This window comes from Delphinus delphis, chromosome 8 (assembly GCF_949987515.2).
Source record: "Delphinus delphis chromosome 8, mDelDel1.2, whole genome shotgun sequence".
Lineage (NCBI taxonomy): Eukaryota > Metazoa > Chordata > Mammalia > Artiodactyla > Delphinidae > Delphinus > Delphinus delphis.
The window spans coordinates 68,649,009-68,664,725 of NC_082690.1; the positions used below are offsets into that span (position 1 = coordinate 68,649,009).

At 37.1% G+C, this 15,717-nt stretch overlaps 1 protein-coding gene and 1 pseudogene across 2 annotated transcripts in view; one reads left to right on the plus strand and one right to left on the minus strand.

Moving 5' to 3' along the window:
* Positions 1-15,717, plus strand: part of FAR1 (fatty acyl-CoA reductase 1) — a 73,808-nt gene that overhangs the window by 10,798 nt on the left and 47,293 nt on the right. The gene's annotated exons all lie outside the window — the stretch shown is intronic.
* On the minus strand, positions 474-13,599 carry LOC132430278 (small ribosomal subunit protein eS24 pseudogene; annotated as a pseudogene).

The following is a 15,717-nucleotide window of genomic DNA, read 5'->3' on the forward strand; positions in this document are numbered from 1 at the left end:
CACAAGAGAAATGGAGAGGAAATAACAGCATACAGCAGGAACTTCAAAGCACTTTTCCGTAGTTAAGAGTTGCAGGTTATTTGCTATAATAATCAGACTGAGTATAAACAGCTTTCAAACAAAGTCTACTTCTGTAACCAGTGAAATACCTGATTCTAACAACTTGTTCTTAAAGTTACTAATCTTCATGAATAGGCTTTGGTAGTTTTAAATCAGACCACACAAGATACATGGTTAGTAATCTGCCTGAGTCAATTTTTTGGGTAAACTTGTATGTGTACGTCTACATGTAATGTTCGCGGTATACATGGAACATTTTCATGTTAAAATCAATTTTGCTGAGTAATTTGAAATGTGTATATATTTTCACGTAAAAGTTCTTAGTTTATTAATCGTCTCATGAAAAATCTGCACAGTCACCACAGATACAGTCACTGCAGAGTCTTTACTCCTTCTGTTGTCCAATCTACAGCTCACTTTTTCCCAGCACCAACATTGGCCTTTGCAGTCCTCTTGACTTTCTTCATTCTGTTCTTCGTTCCTTTTGCTGTTTCCTTGAGGTGTTTTTCTTAATGCAGGCCATGTCTTGCATGTCTATGTTAGGGTTCATTTTTCTTTCTGTAGTCCAACGAATCGTAAATCCTGCCAAAGCCAGTTGTCTTGCCACTGCCAAAATGGATTCTGAATCCACATCCAAAGATGACATCTGGTGTGGTCTTGTACATTTTGGCTAGTTTTTCCTGAATATCTCTCTAAGCTACTTTTGCCTTCCCAGGGTGAAGGATGTCGACCAATTGTTTCTGCTAAAGTAGTTGGTTGGTCATGAACTTCCTGGTCTGGAGAGCTACTGTGTCATTTATGATGGTTGCTGATCTTCAAGCAGCCAGAGAAGAAAAGAGTGAAATATTTTTATATTAATTCTTAGGTATATTATGGAATCAGATGCACAACTTTAATGAGTTTTTAAGCAAAATGGGATATTTCGATTTCTGTGTTGTATTGGAGAAGTTTAAGAAGCCTTATCTTTGCTAATACACTTAAAATACTAGTATGCCTTTGTATATTGTATTTCACTTTTTTGAGTCTGAAAGTGTTAGGATAAAAATTACAATATTTAACATGAAAACATTTTTATTAAGGTAAGGCATCTGTAGCACAATAGTTGATCTAAAGAAAATCATGTATGACTTTTGGAGGTTACTTTTTTAAGATTGTTTTCTCCCAGAATGGAATTGGATACATGTTTTTGCAAGCTGTGGAACTGTTTATTACCAAACTGTGTTAACAAGAGCACAGCCCTTCTTCTGTAGGCTTTACAGTAGAGAAGTTACCCTACTGGTATACAAGCCTCGAGGACAGAAACAAAGAAAAATGGGTATTGCTAAAAAATTTAAGTTTTCTTGTCAGCAAATAATTTTAATGCTGTAGAATTGACATTTCCTCTCTGATGAAGTAGAACTTGACTTTTAAGGATGTTTTTGTGTTTGATTTTTACATCACTCAAAGGAATTCTGAGTCTGATTTTTCTTAACGTTTAATATTTTCCAGGATAATGAGGTTTTAGAGGCATTTTAACTTGCCAAAGTGCCATGCTTACGGAGTAACATCAGTATACAAAATAGTTGTGTAGTGCCCTAAGAACTAACGAACCTACTGAGATTCCTTACCAAGATGTGTCGTAGAAATTGGGGAAGATTGGATATAGAGAGTTAAATATTGGCATATCAATGTCTGTGTAGGCAAACAGAGTGGCCATTATATTCACTTCAATGGGTGCTTACAACAGGGTTGGACACTAGCATCTTTTATTGAAAACCAAGATGCTAGAGTTATTCTTTTGTTTGTTGAAAAATGCTTTGTAAGCCTTAATTTTTGAAAAGAAAAAGGAACCCACTATTCTTATCAACTTGTACATTTTGAGTTTGCATTTTTTAATCCTTCTTTTGTTGTTTACAGTTCACTTGCAGAGGTTTTCTTTTATGTTGTCTTAATCAAAACACTAAATATTCTAGAGTTATTAAAATATAGTAAAAAGACGCTATACCAGTGGTTCCCGATATGCCTCCAGATGAGAGTCTATCAAAAATTTTAAAAGAAAATATATGCTTACCTATAATATGAGGCCTCTTAATAGTCTAACTAAAATGAGTTGGCTTGTTTTTGGCTGCAAGTATGTCAACTCCAAGTGGAAATCTACTGGTTATAAGTTCACAATTAAGTGAATATGGGAAAGTGAAATTTTTATTCAGTGAATGAGATTATTTGGTGGGCAAAATCAGTTGACCCTGAAGCAGCAGTGGAAGTTATGGGTGCCAGTCTTCCTAGAAGTCAAAAAAATCTGTGTGTAATTTTACAGTTGGCTCTCTGTATCTGTGGTTCTGCCTCCTCAGGTTCAACCAACTGCAGGTTGTATAATGCTGTAATATGCATTTGTTGAAAAAAATCTGTGCATAAGTACACCCATGTAGTTTAAACCTGTGTTGTTCAAGGATCATCTGTACTTAGAAGTATGAGGCCCATGGGGCCATTTTTTTTTAAGGCATTTTGGGTAACTTGAACATGGATTAAATGGGTTACCGAACCAGGTTTGTTTGCCTGATGTGCAGCAAGCCAAACGCTGAGACACCGAGGTTTGCAGCAGAGAAAGGGTTTATTCAGGAGACAGCCAAGTGAGGAGACAGGAGACAGGAGAGCAGATCTCAGATCTGCCTCCCTGAAGGCAAGGGGTTTGAAATATTTATGGGATAAAGAAGCAGGGTGATATTAGGCATGGGGAAAGGTGATTGGAGGTAGGGAAAAGGTGAGGTAATTGGTGTTCTTTGCAGGCATATCTGAGTTACATGCTTCTTCTTGAGATGCATGTTCAAAAATGGAGGCACTTAGCATGATCTGAGGGTGGAGTTTTGAGTCCTCTGATGTCAAAAGGTCATTTATTGGACACCTTTGCAGGCCCAGTTTTAGGGTCAGTGGTCCCAACCAAAAATCTTAGCTGGCTTGAACTGGATAAGAGCTGACTCCAAGTTTCTGGATAACAGCATAAGCCCCCAATACTGTAGGGACCCATACGACAGAGGTGTTATCTATAGGTGGTGGTTAAGGAGCCAAAAGAAATAATTAAGATGAGCTTGATCAGTGAAAGCATATTACAATCAGGGGGGTTTTTAATAAGCTGTTCCCTTAGCTGCTGTTCTGTAAGACAAGCTCAAGAATTTCTTTTAGTCATCAGTTTCTGTTAACCTATGGGACAGTTTCAAATGGTTGACCATCTCAGGAGTAATGAGCAGTTACTTTACCATATTCTTTGTGGCAGATTGTATTTTCTAAAAGTAGTTGTAACAATGTGTCCCTTCTCACATGTTCTTGTGACCTTGACCATTCTCTCATCCTGAGGTGGAGTTATGTTCCCTTCCCTTGAATTTGGGTGTTCTTGTGAATCACTTGTGAGCAATAAGGTGAGGTCAGAAAAGGTGAGCTTCCATCCAGCTCACCAAAATACTGGTCTTGAAGTCTTCAATAGCTTTTCATCAGTATAGCCTGAGATTTCCATGCTATAAGGAAACCCAGACTGCCTCATGTGGACAGACCATGTGAAGAGGCTCTAAGATAGGAGCTAGAACTGTTCAGCTAAAACTGCTTATTTGAGCCATTCCCAAATTCCTAACTCTCAGAAACTATGAGAGAGAATAAAAATGATTATTGTTGCTTTAAGATGTTGTTTTAGAGTGATTTTGTTACATAGCAATAGATAATCAGAACACTACTTTCCCTGAATCTGCTACTATATACTGAGATTTGTCAGTGTACAGATGTACAGTTAGTGATATACCGCAATGATTTGTTCTGGGATCTGAACATTAACTTTATTTTGGTCTTTACCTTTGATATATAAAGCTTTTTTTCTATCATTCTTTCCTGTACCCATTTGGAAAAGCCATTCCATCCTTAACTATTTAGTAGAATGTATTTTGGTAATTGAAACTGTCATGTTTGTTGGAAAGTGTCCATGATATGTTTATTATGTCATGAGAGCATATGATCATCTTTAGAAGGCCTTTTGCTCTGTACCTTAATTTTAGTTACTATGGTATTTGGCCTTCTCTTAGTTTCCTAGGGCTGCTGTAACAAAGTACTACAAACTGGGTGGCTTAAAACAACAGATATTTATTGTCTCACAGTTCTGGAGGTTAGAAGCCCAAAATCCATGCTCTGTCCGAAACCTGTGAGGGAATTCTTCCTTGCCTCTTCCTAGTTTTTTCTTAGCAATTTTGATATTCCTTGGCTTGTAGCTGTGTAATTCCAGTCTCTGCTTTTGTTGTCAGGTGGAGTTCTCCCTGTGTATATCTATGTCTTTACATGCCTCTCCTCTTATAAGGACACCAGTGATGTTGGATTAGAGACCCATTCTGCTCCAGTGTTATATCATTTACCTTAACTAATTACACCTTCAACAACCCCATTTCCAAATAAGGTCACATTCTGAAGTCCTAGGGATTAGGATTTCAACATATCTTTTTAGGGGGAACACAGTTCAATCCATAACAGGCTTCAAGGGAGATTGATATAATTATGTGTTAACCATTTAAACATTTTTACTCCAGATTAGATGTGAATGGGGTTTTTAGTCAGTGACCATGAAGCTCTATTCTCTGCAGTTTAGGTCCCCTTTCTCTCTAGGATACATACATACTACACATAAAATTTGATAGTAGTTTTTTACTGTTTACGCTCATTGACCCTTTTGAGAATCTGATAAGAACAGTGGATTTTTCCTCTAGAAAAAATGTACAGATATATGCACGGGAGTGCACACTTGTACACACACACATAAACACACTCAAAACAATATTTTGCATGAAACTTTAACACGTTCTTGGATTTCCCCGCCACCCCCCAAGCCTGTTCATGAACTTCTGGATTAGAGAGTTATTAATTCCCATCAGTTACAGATACCTAATTTCTATTTCCCTTTTAGTGGAAAAGCAAACGAAAAGGAAAAATAATGAGGAAGCAGAAGTAATGTATATGGAATCCCCTCATGGTCATTGTAGCTCAGTGCAGCTTTTTGGGGAATTTTCATAATTCTGTGATATTTACCATGTGCGTAGTCTCTTTTCTGCTTCCATTTCCGTTCCCTTAGCCATGTATTATAACCTTTGGCTACATAAAATTATAAGTAACGTTATACTTTTATGTAGAAAAGAATAATCTATGTAGTTTTAGACCTGTACACAGTATATAAACAAAGCTTTGTATCCTGCAACAGTGTTGGGTTAACTCTTGACCTCTTTAAATTCTGTGTTATTTTTTGATTATTATATCAAGATTTTTTTGAACATGGTAGCGGTCTAGGGTTTCTGAGTCTGCGACAGGATTATATTCTGTGCTCTTCTTCACTTGTACCCTTTTCTCCAAAATAATATCGCCCAAGCTTCACCCCTGAACATCTTATCTTAATGGGCTCTCTTTTTGAAAATACGTATTTTTAGGTACACCTTGAAAAAGGCTAAAGATCATGTCTTTGTGTTGTGTTTAGTCTCTGACATATCTGTGTTTCTGAAGCCTGTCATTCATTTATTGTTTTTGTTTTGAAAATATTATATCAATTATTTACTGTCCATTTTAGAGTGATATGCATAGTAACTCTAGTAATAGTGAAATCATAGGCAATGGATATTTAGACTGTGCTGGTTTCCCATTGATGCTTTTCTTAGTAGTTCATTTTTCTGAATGTGGAATATTCAGAATCTTTATTTAGAACAGGGGTTGGCAAACTGTGACCTGCAAACTGTTTTCCTGTCTTTGTGAATAAAGTTTTATTGAGACAGAGCCATGCCCATTTGTTTACTTACTGTTCATGGCTGATTTTGTGCCCCAAATGGCAGAATGGAGTAGTTGCTACTAAGATTGTATGGCCCACAAGCTGAAAATATTTACTACTTGACCCTTTACAGAAACCTTTGCCAACTCTTGGTTTCGAATATTTTGGAATTAATTCCCCCTCTTTTAAGGATATTTGAAATTCTTTTATTTATTTTACTTCTTCAGCCATGGAATCTAAGGGATATTAAAAGACCATTTAGCTCAGCATTCTATCTACTGCTGCTTGAATTTCCTCCAGTACTCCTGCCAAGTGGTCCTCCAGCTTAGAGGTGTAGTAGGATTATGAGACAAAACAGCATTGGATGTGTCTGTGTTAAACACAGAATTGCCCCTGATTGGGAGTCAATCAGTGACTCTCAATAAAAAGATAGATGAAATAGCTTATTCTTTGTCTCTTTGCTCTCCCCACTGTCTCCATTGGTAGGTTATTTACTTTGGGTTTGTTTACATGCTAGAGGCACAGAGGAGTCACTTTGTAAGAGGAAGACAACTAAGTAGATCCTACTTTAAGGTGTAGCTGTAGGTGGAAATTTATAGGAAGCTGGAATGAATGTTTAGACATTGTCTAGAGATTTTCATGTTCAGTGCTTAGTTTCCCTAAATTTATAGCAGCTAAAACAAGGAACTAAAAGTTCTTACAATTACCTTTTGTCAGTTTTTACTGTATGTTCAATAAATACTGGTGCAGAAAGAAACATATAGGTAGAGCCAGTCTCACTGCAGAACTTCACCTCAGAACTGTGTTTGGTAATTCTGTGTACTTGACTCCTTGGTGAACATGGTGAGCGTAGGGGTCCTCTCAGGAGATGGGAGAGAGTGGTATCTGATCCAAAGATCAACATTATCCAGACGGGGGAAGAATTTCTCACATTCCATTTAGGAAATCCAGCCTGCTAAAGTCTTGTTAAACAACAGTTTCATAGTTAAAACATCATCTGGTTTTTAATCTAGTAGGTTTGCCATCTAATAAAGAAATGAAATAAAAACTCAAGTAATAAAGATTAGCAGAAGAAAGATAGTACACTTTTTTTCTTAACACAATGCTCATCTTTTATTTTTCACTTTAGAAAAGATTTTTCGTACTTTTTTTCTCATAGATGAAAGTGAGTTTGTAAATTGTTAGAGGACAAAAGATAGTATAGACTGGCTAATTGATGGGAAAATATACGCTTTCAAATTTTTTTTGGTACCTTCTGATTTTTCTATTTACAGGCTCTACCTGTATGTTTCTTTCTGCACCAGTAGTTTAAAATATATAACACATGCACTTTGTACATAATTTTAAATTGTGCAAAAGGATATATAGTGTGTATAGTGAAAAGCAAATGCCCGTCATTTCTGTTCCCTAGTTATCCAGTTCTCCCTCCCAGAGGCAACCATTATTACCAGTTTTCTGGCTTTTTTGCCAGAAAAATCTGTGTGTTTATAAACATATGCATTCATTTTTTCATTCCTTTTCCATAAAAGGTGGTATATCATACAGAATATTACATCTTGGCTTTTAAAGTTAATCATGAATGCTGTGTTTCATATCAGTATAAGTTGAACCACCTCTTTCCTTCTTTAGTCCTCAGAGGTTTGGTTTAAACCTACTTCTCCTAAAATCATTAATTTCCTTCCCAGAATTAAAAAAATGGGTATATGTGCATGTGACTGTAACAGTATACAGTCCAGAGATAAAGTAGCTATTATTTTTACTTTGGTAATAAAAATTTTTTCCTAGTCTAAAAGTTACACTCATAACTAAATGATTATTTCCATAAAAAAAGATAATTAAAGTTTTTTAGACTGAAATATTACAGATCAGACTGACTGCTGAGGGACCACAGAGAAATCACTGCCAAAGAAGTATGGGGAAGATGAATAAGGAAATGTAATTATGTGCCCAGCCTTAATCCTTACACAGATGCTATGAAGTGAAGGGGTGGGGATGTATATGCTGTCTATATGTTTTAGAAATGAGGAAACTACAGAAACAAACAGATAAGTAAGCTCACCCCCAAGATAAATGAATGAGCCTGGATTCCAGCCCAGCCCTGCTAGACTCAGAGCCCAAAGGTCCCCACTACATCATGGCATTGGGTTATCTGAAAGGCTTGTTTCCACAAAGGGGGCCTACCTTGTTTATCAGGAAGCAGTTTATAACAGGGCCGGATTCAATAGAGTACTGAAAATGGCTTCACTAGAGACTTAATTTCTTAATAGCTTATGTAAGGGAGGAAGACTTTTCTTCTATCCTTTTATGTTCTAGGACTGATGCCTGCAAATTAAACTGACAAAAGACATTAATAGAAAAGGCATATGTATATTTTTAAAATGTGCGTAAAGGCTTCACAGAAAAGTGAAAACCCAAAGAAAGATGGTTAGACTTGAGAGCTTATATACCATATTAACAAAGGGTTATAAATTATGGAGAAGTGACTAGACAAAGGAAAAGGAGTTTGGGCTTCTAGGGGCAATAAATTGTGGGAAGGTAAATATGTGGGAAAACTAATAGAAGGTATTGGTTACTAACATTCCATCTTCTTCATGGCCATAAAACTCACCCAGAGAGTCCTCATTATGGCAGCCCTCATTTCTTGGAAGTTTCTGCTTTTAATCAGATGAGGGAAGCTCTGAGAAGAATTCTTTCTGCATCTGTTGAATCTCAGTTCCTTCAGCTCAAAGTAACCCATGTGCTATTAGTGATAAGCTTTGGGGTGTAAATTCTGATCCCATACTCCCTTACACAGAACTCACTGTTTTTCAAAGGTAGGTAAGTGTGATACATAGTATATATATTGGTACAGATATTTGCATATATTGGTATAGATATTTATAGAAACATGTTTGAATTTTGTTATTAATCTTAAGCAAGACCTTAAGAAGCTCTCAGAGCTTCTTGTCTTTACCTTATCTTATTACCTTTACTGCCTTGAGTTTTTTGTTTCTAGTCTTCCAATAAATTTACCTTATCTTATTACCTTTACTGCCTTGAGTTTTTTGTTTCTAGTCTTCCAATAAATAGTTCTGTTTAGAAAAGGTCTTTCAGTGGGTCGGGTAGAGTAGAGTTGGAAATAAATCCACTAACCTTCGATAAGTGTGTATTTCTTAACCTGAGAATGATGTCTTTTTATTCAAACTGATAGTGGCAATAATTAAGTCCGCTTTGGTGTTCTTGTGAGTCGAGTTCTAAGTTTGGCAACAGACCTTTTCCTTTCTCATTCTCTTTGTTGGGTGCCTCTGGAAATGGCCTTCAGGGAAATACTGGTAAAGTCTAATTGCTCTTGAGCTTTAATTGTTTAAGAGTCTACCTGAACCAGTTAATAGTCTCATTTCTAAACTGTGTTGCTTAATTGGCCCATCAGCTTTTACTGTGAAATGATGTGGAGTTTTAAGGACTTTTCAGCCAGAATTTGCCTTATTTCATATGCTAAAATTTTCTGTGGAGTAGGTTCTTGACTGTTATATGCCAAGAAGACCCTGTAGTAAAGATACTGTCCATTTCCTCTTATAGTGAATCATACAACTTTAGAAATGGAAAGGAAGACCATCTGTTCCAGCCTCTTCACTTTCCTGCAACTTCTCTTTCAGTGTTATGCACTCACTCCTTACCCATGAGTTGATGCCTTTACCTCACTGTAGGACAAGTGGAAACTTCTTATACTCTCTATAAATGTGGAATTTAGTTAGAAGATACTGGTTTAAATTTGCCTCTGTCTATATATAGGTGCTGAGTGACCTTAGGCAAGAAAAATTATTAAGAAGACTTGTAGGAAATTGTATTGGAAAGCATGAGAGATGTAGTTTTTTGTGCTTAATCTCTCCTTTTCCTGTCTTCCTTTTATTATTTATTTTTCTCATCACTAATGACTTCTGTAAAGCTTTGCTTCAAGCCCATGGACCCACCTCGTTCCTCTCACCATATCCTAATCTCCATGTACTTTGTTCACATTTGTCTTTCTGCTTAGCAAGTTTCTGAAACAACTACTTGACAGTATATTAAAAGTTTTAATTAATTTGAGTTGTTTTTAGCGGTAATATAGGCAAAGGAATTCCCATTTCTTGGCACTAAAGAGCTGCTTTTTTTGGCAGATTTTTGTCGTTTTCATGTTACTGTAATACCCCAGTCTCTCACTTTGATTGCTTTGTCTATTTAAAGAACTCTTTTTTAAAAATTTAAGTTTATATTTTTAGGTTTTTACACATATCCACTCTTTTTTGGATTTTCCTCCCATCTAGGTCACCACAGAACACCGAGTAGAGCTCCCTGTACCACCCAGCAGACTCTCACCAGTCATCCACTTTATACACAGTATAAAGAACTCTTTTTTAAAAAGTTGAAAATGAGAGAAGGAACTTGTCTCTAATTATTTATCTTAACTAGGTTTCTGAAAGTAATGAGACAACATGATTGGCTTTCCATTAATTTTAGGACATATATTAAGAGACTACAATTATGTTACAAGGGTGCAGTTTATATTGATTGGGTGAGTGCTATCTTAGAATTATCTGTGGTTTCTCCATTTACATCCATTCCAGGCTCTTTTTGCCCATGAGCCTGCATGTTCTCCTTTTATAGATAAGGAAACAGGTTAAGAGTAGTAGGTTTATCTTAGGATCTCATGGCTTCAAAGTGGCAGAGCCTGGACCTCAGCCACTAGCAAGTGAAGGTATCTTAGTTTAAGTAGCTTTATAATATGTTCTCTTAATGTAAGTTTATGTGCATAATATAAAACCCACTAGGAAAACCCACTTTAGCAAGAAAGCCTCTAAAGTAATTGTGATATTTGGTACCCACCATTTTGCTGGTCTTCTGAAAGATTTCTGCCTCTTTAACTATTGAACCATAGGATAAGGCACTTTTTGAAGAAAATACCCAGCTGCCACTGCTAGGTGGTGTATCCTGAGGCATCTCAAGAACAGTGAAAATAAATATGAATCATGTTTCACAGCTTCTCTGCCCTGGCACATGGAATAATATTGCTGCTTTTCTCATTACTGCAGTGCTGCAGCTACTTTTTAACAGCTGATAGGAGCTTTAGATATTTTCCTGTGTAAGTAGAATCATACAGTAGGAACCTAAACAGCATGCTCTGGAAGGATTGGCAGCATTTCTTTCCTGGCTTCTGCTTTTCCTGTAGCTTTTGGCCATACTAGCAGGACTATGTGGAAGATGTGATAAGTCTAGACTTTCCTTAAAAGGAGTGCTCATATGCACTTACTTTGCCAGTAAGTTAATAGGGTAAAGTATATTGGTGGGTGGGGGAATCAAGAATACCTGGAGACAGAGTTTAAAAATACTTGGTGCTTGTAAAGTTTTTGGTTGTGTTGTGATAAAGTTGGGGAGCTGTGGGAATCTGTTCTTTCTTCCATGAAGAGAACCTTAAGGATAAAATCACATGCAATTAGCTTTAAGCTAGTTACCTGAAACTGGTAAGAAGTAGTTTCATTCTACAACTCTCTTAGCAAATAATCTTTATACTGTTAAGGAGAGAGTATTAAATTCGGTAAAAATTTTCTGTTGTTTGGTTTTAACAGATTTTTATAGGGAAGGTGTCCTGGTAGGTGAGGAAGGGTTGAGCCAATCCTTTTAGGGTTGAGCCAATCACATACTCAGGCTATGAATCCTCAATTATTAAAGGGCAAACTGCTTAGTATCTTTTTCTGTCTTAAATGCATGTGTACACCTGTGGAAAACTTTCTGGTTCCTGGTATCTGGTAGGTGCTTAATAAATATTTCTTGAATAGATTTTTACATATGAAGCTCAGAGAATTAAATAACTTGTTCTAGGTCATGTGTCTAGGACACTGTGTTTAATATATATATTTAGTATGTAATTGTCATTAATACTTACCAGATTTGTTAGGTGTATTGATGCAGAATTATTCTTCATTTCTCCCCTATGACAACATTTTAATGCTCTATAGTTTTAATTAGGTTTGGGGGTCAACGAAGTCTTGAAATAGTCTTATTAGACCTGAAGCAGATTATAAGTAGAGTAACCATACTGTGAAAACTGGAACACTTTTGAGAAGAGGGGGCTCTAATCAAAGTTAAGCTGGAATAATGTGTAAAACCAGGCTTATTCCAGGAAAACCAGGACATATATGGTCACCCTATATTTACTTTTATTTTTTACAGTAAACTTTTTTTTTTTTTTTTTTTGCGGTACGCGGGCCTCTCACTGTTGTGGCCTCTCGCGTTGCGGAGCACAGGCTCCGGACGCGCAGGCTCAGCGGCCATGGCTCACGGGCCCAGCCGCTCCGCGGCATGTGGGATCTTCCCAGACCCGGGCACGATCCCATGTCCCCTGCAGCGGCAGGTGGACTCTCAACCACTGCGCCACCAGGGAAGCCCTACAGTAAACTTTTTATTGACGTGTAGCATACCTTCAGAAAGTCCATAAATCCTGTGTACAACTTGACGAGTTTTAAAAATGAGCCACCCAGATCAAGAAATAGAACATAACCAGTATCCCAGAAGCCTCCCTCACACCCTTTTTGGTCACTACCTCTTCCTCCCCTGGAATATAACCATTGTTCTGACTTTTAACCGTAGATGATTTTTGCCTGTTTTTGAACTTTATATGCATGATATCATACAGTATACACCTTTTGTGTCTGGCCTCTTTGGCTCAGTGTTCTCTTTGTGAGCCCCATCCATGTGGTGTGTAGGATAATTCCTTCATTCTCATTGTTTTTTAATATTCCATTGTATGAATATACTATAATTTATGTAATATACTATTGACCAGACATTGGGTTTTTAAAATTTTGGGTCAGTAGGAATAGTGCTGCTACAAACATGTAAACATTGTTTATGAGTCTTTTGGTGAACAAATGTACTCATTTCTGTTGGGTATATAATCAGGAATGGAGCTGCTACATCATATGATATGTGATTGTTTAGCTTTATTAGGTTGTACAACTTTTACTAAGTGTTATAACTATCTGTACTTCCTCCAGCAGTAGATGAGAGTTCCATTTTTCTCTCTCTGAAACTTTACCAATACTATGTATTGTCTGTCTTTTTCATTTTAGCCATTCTGGGGACAGTGTACCAGGATCACATTGAGGTTTGATAACTAATGAAGTTCAGCCCTTTTTAAAACTATATTTTATTTTTATTTATTTATTTTTGGTTGTATTGGGTCTTTGTTGCTGTGCGCAGGCTTTCTCCAGTTGTGGGGAGCGGGGGCTACTCTTCATTGCATGCGCGGACTTCTCACTGCAGTGGCTTCTCTTGTTGTGGAGCATAGGCTCTCGGTGCGTGGGCTCAGTAGTTGTGGCACACAGGCATAGTTGCTCCGTGGCATGTGGGATCTTCCCGGACCAGGGATCGAACCCATGTCCCCTGCATTGGCAGGTGGATTCTTAACCACTATGCCACCAGGGAAGTCCTCAGCCCTTTTTTATGTGCTAATTGGCCATTTGGATACTCTCCCTTATGCTTCCTTTTCTGTTCAAGGCTTTCCCATTTTCTATTGTTTTTTTCACTTCTCCTTATTCATTTGTAGTTCTTCATATATTCTGGGTAGTAATCAGTTGTCATTTATACATACTACTGCAAATATCTTTTACCTGTTTTGCCTTTTCTCTCTGTTAATAGTGTTGTGGGATGAACTCAGTTTTAGTGTCTTCCAGTTTATCAATATTTTTCCTTTTTGGTTAGCACTTCTTGTGTGCTATTTAATAAATATTTGCCTACCCCATGATCATGGAGATGTTCTGTGTCATCTTCTAGAATCATAACTATTTTACCTTTCACATTTGGGTGTATAGTCTGTCTGGAATTCATTTTTGTGTGTGGTGTGGTATAGAAGTCAAGATTCATTTTTTGCTATATGGACCTCCATTGATTGTACTCTTCTCTTCTTGTCCCAATACCACATTTCTGTAGCTTTATAATACATCTTGTTACATGGTAATATAAGTTCTCCAGCTTTGTTGTTCTTAATGCTTGTCTTGGCTACTCTTGGCCCTTTGTATTTCTGTAACATTTTAGAGTCTTAGTTTCCATACATAAATAAAAACAGCTTAAATTTTGATTGGGATTGTATTGAATCTAAGGAATGTAGTACATCTCTCCATTTATTTAAGTATTGTTTGATTTCTCTCAATGTTTTGTAGTTTTCCATTAGTATCTTTTACATTTATTTCTAATTTTTGGTGTTCTCAAAAAAAAAATAATTCAGGGGCTTCCCTGGTGGTGCAGTGGTTAAGAATCCGCCTGCCAATGCAGGGGACACAGGTTCGAGCCCTGGCCCGGGAAGATGCCACATGCCATGGAGCAGTTAAGCCTGTGCGCCACAACTACTGAGCCTGTGCTCTAGAACCGTGAGCCACAGCTACTGAAACCCATGTGCCTAGAGCCTGTGCTCTGCAACAAGAGAAGCCACCGTAATGAGAAGCCCGTGCACCACAACAAAGACCCAACTCAGCCCCCGCAAAAAATTCGTTGAGGTGAAATTCACATAATATAAAATTAATCATTTTAAAGGGAAAAATTCAATGACATTTGCTACATTCACAATGTTATGCAGCTGCCACCTCTGTCTAGTTCCAGAATCCCTTCACTCCAAAGTAAAGCTCCTGAAGCAGTTTTCCTCCACTGCCCACTCTCTCCACTCTTCAGCTCCTGCCAACCACCAGTCTGCATTGTCTCTATGGATTTATCTATTCTGGATATTTCATAAAAATGAAATCCTATAGTATGTGATCTTCTATATCTGATTTTTTAAACTTAGTATGTTTTTGAGGTTCATCGCCCATTGTAGTACGTGTCAGTACTTCATTCCTTATTATGACTGAATAATATTCCACTATATATACATGATTTGTTGATCCATTCATTTGTTGATGGACTTTTGGGCTGTTTGTACTATTTGGCTGTTGTAAACACTGCTGCTATAATAAGCAAGTGTGTATGCGTACTTTTTGAGTACCTATCTGCAGATCTTTGGGGTGTATACCTAGGAGCAGAATTGTAGGGTCATATGATAATTTTTTGTTTAACTTTTTGAGGAACTGCTAAACTTTCCCACAGCAGCTGAATCATTTTTCATTCCCATCAGCAATGTGCATGAGTTCCAGTGTCTCTGCATCCTCATCAGTCGATACTTGATATTTTCCATAATTTTTTGGTGTTTTGGATGGTATTATAAGTGGTATAGTTTTTTTTTAACTTTATTTCTTGTGTGTTGGTGGTGTATAGAAATACATTTGTTTTTTTTTCTGTATAAACCTTGTATCTAGTTCTCAAATTCACTTGGTAATTCTAATAATTTACTTACGTATTGTCTGAATTTTCTGCGTACATTTGCATTTCTGATTTCCAATGCTTTCTTTTTTAAATTTTATTTATTTTTTTATACAGCAGGTTCTTATTATCCATTTTATACATATTAGTGTATATATGTCAATCCCAATCTCCCAATTCATCACCCACCCCCCACCCCACCCCCGCCACTTTCCCCCCTTAGTGTCCATATGTTTGTTCTCTACATCTGTGTCTCAATTTCTGCCCTGCAAACTGGTTCATCTGTACCATTTTTATAGGTTCCACATATATGTGTTAATATACGATATTTGTTTTTCTTTTCCTGACTTACTTCACTCTGCATGACAGTCTCTAGATTCATCCATGTCTCTAAGATGACCCAATTTCTTTCCTTTTTATGGCTGAGTAATATTCCACTGTATGTATGTACCACATCTTCTTTATCCATTTGTCTGTCAATGGGCATTTAGGTTGCTTCCATGACGTGGCTGTAGTAAATAGTGCTGCAATGAACATTGATGTGCATGTGTCTTTTTGAATTATGGTTTTCTCTGAGTATATGCCCAGTAGTGGTA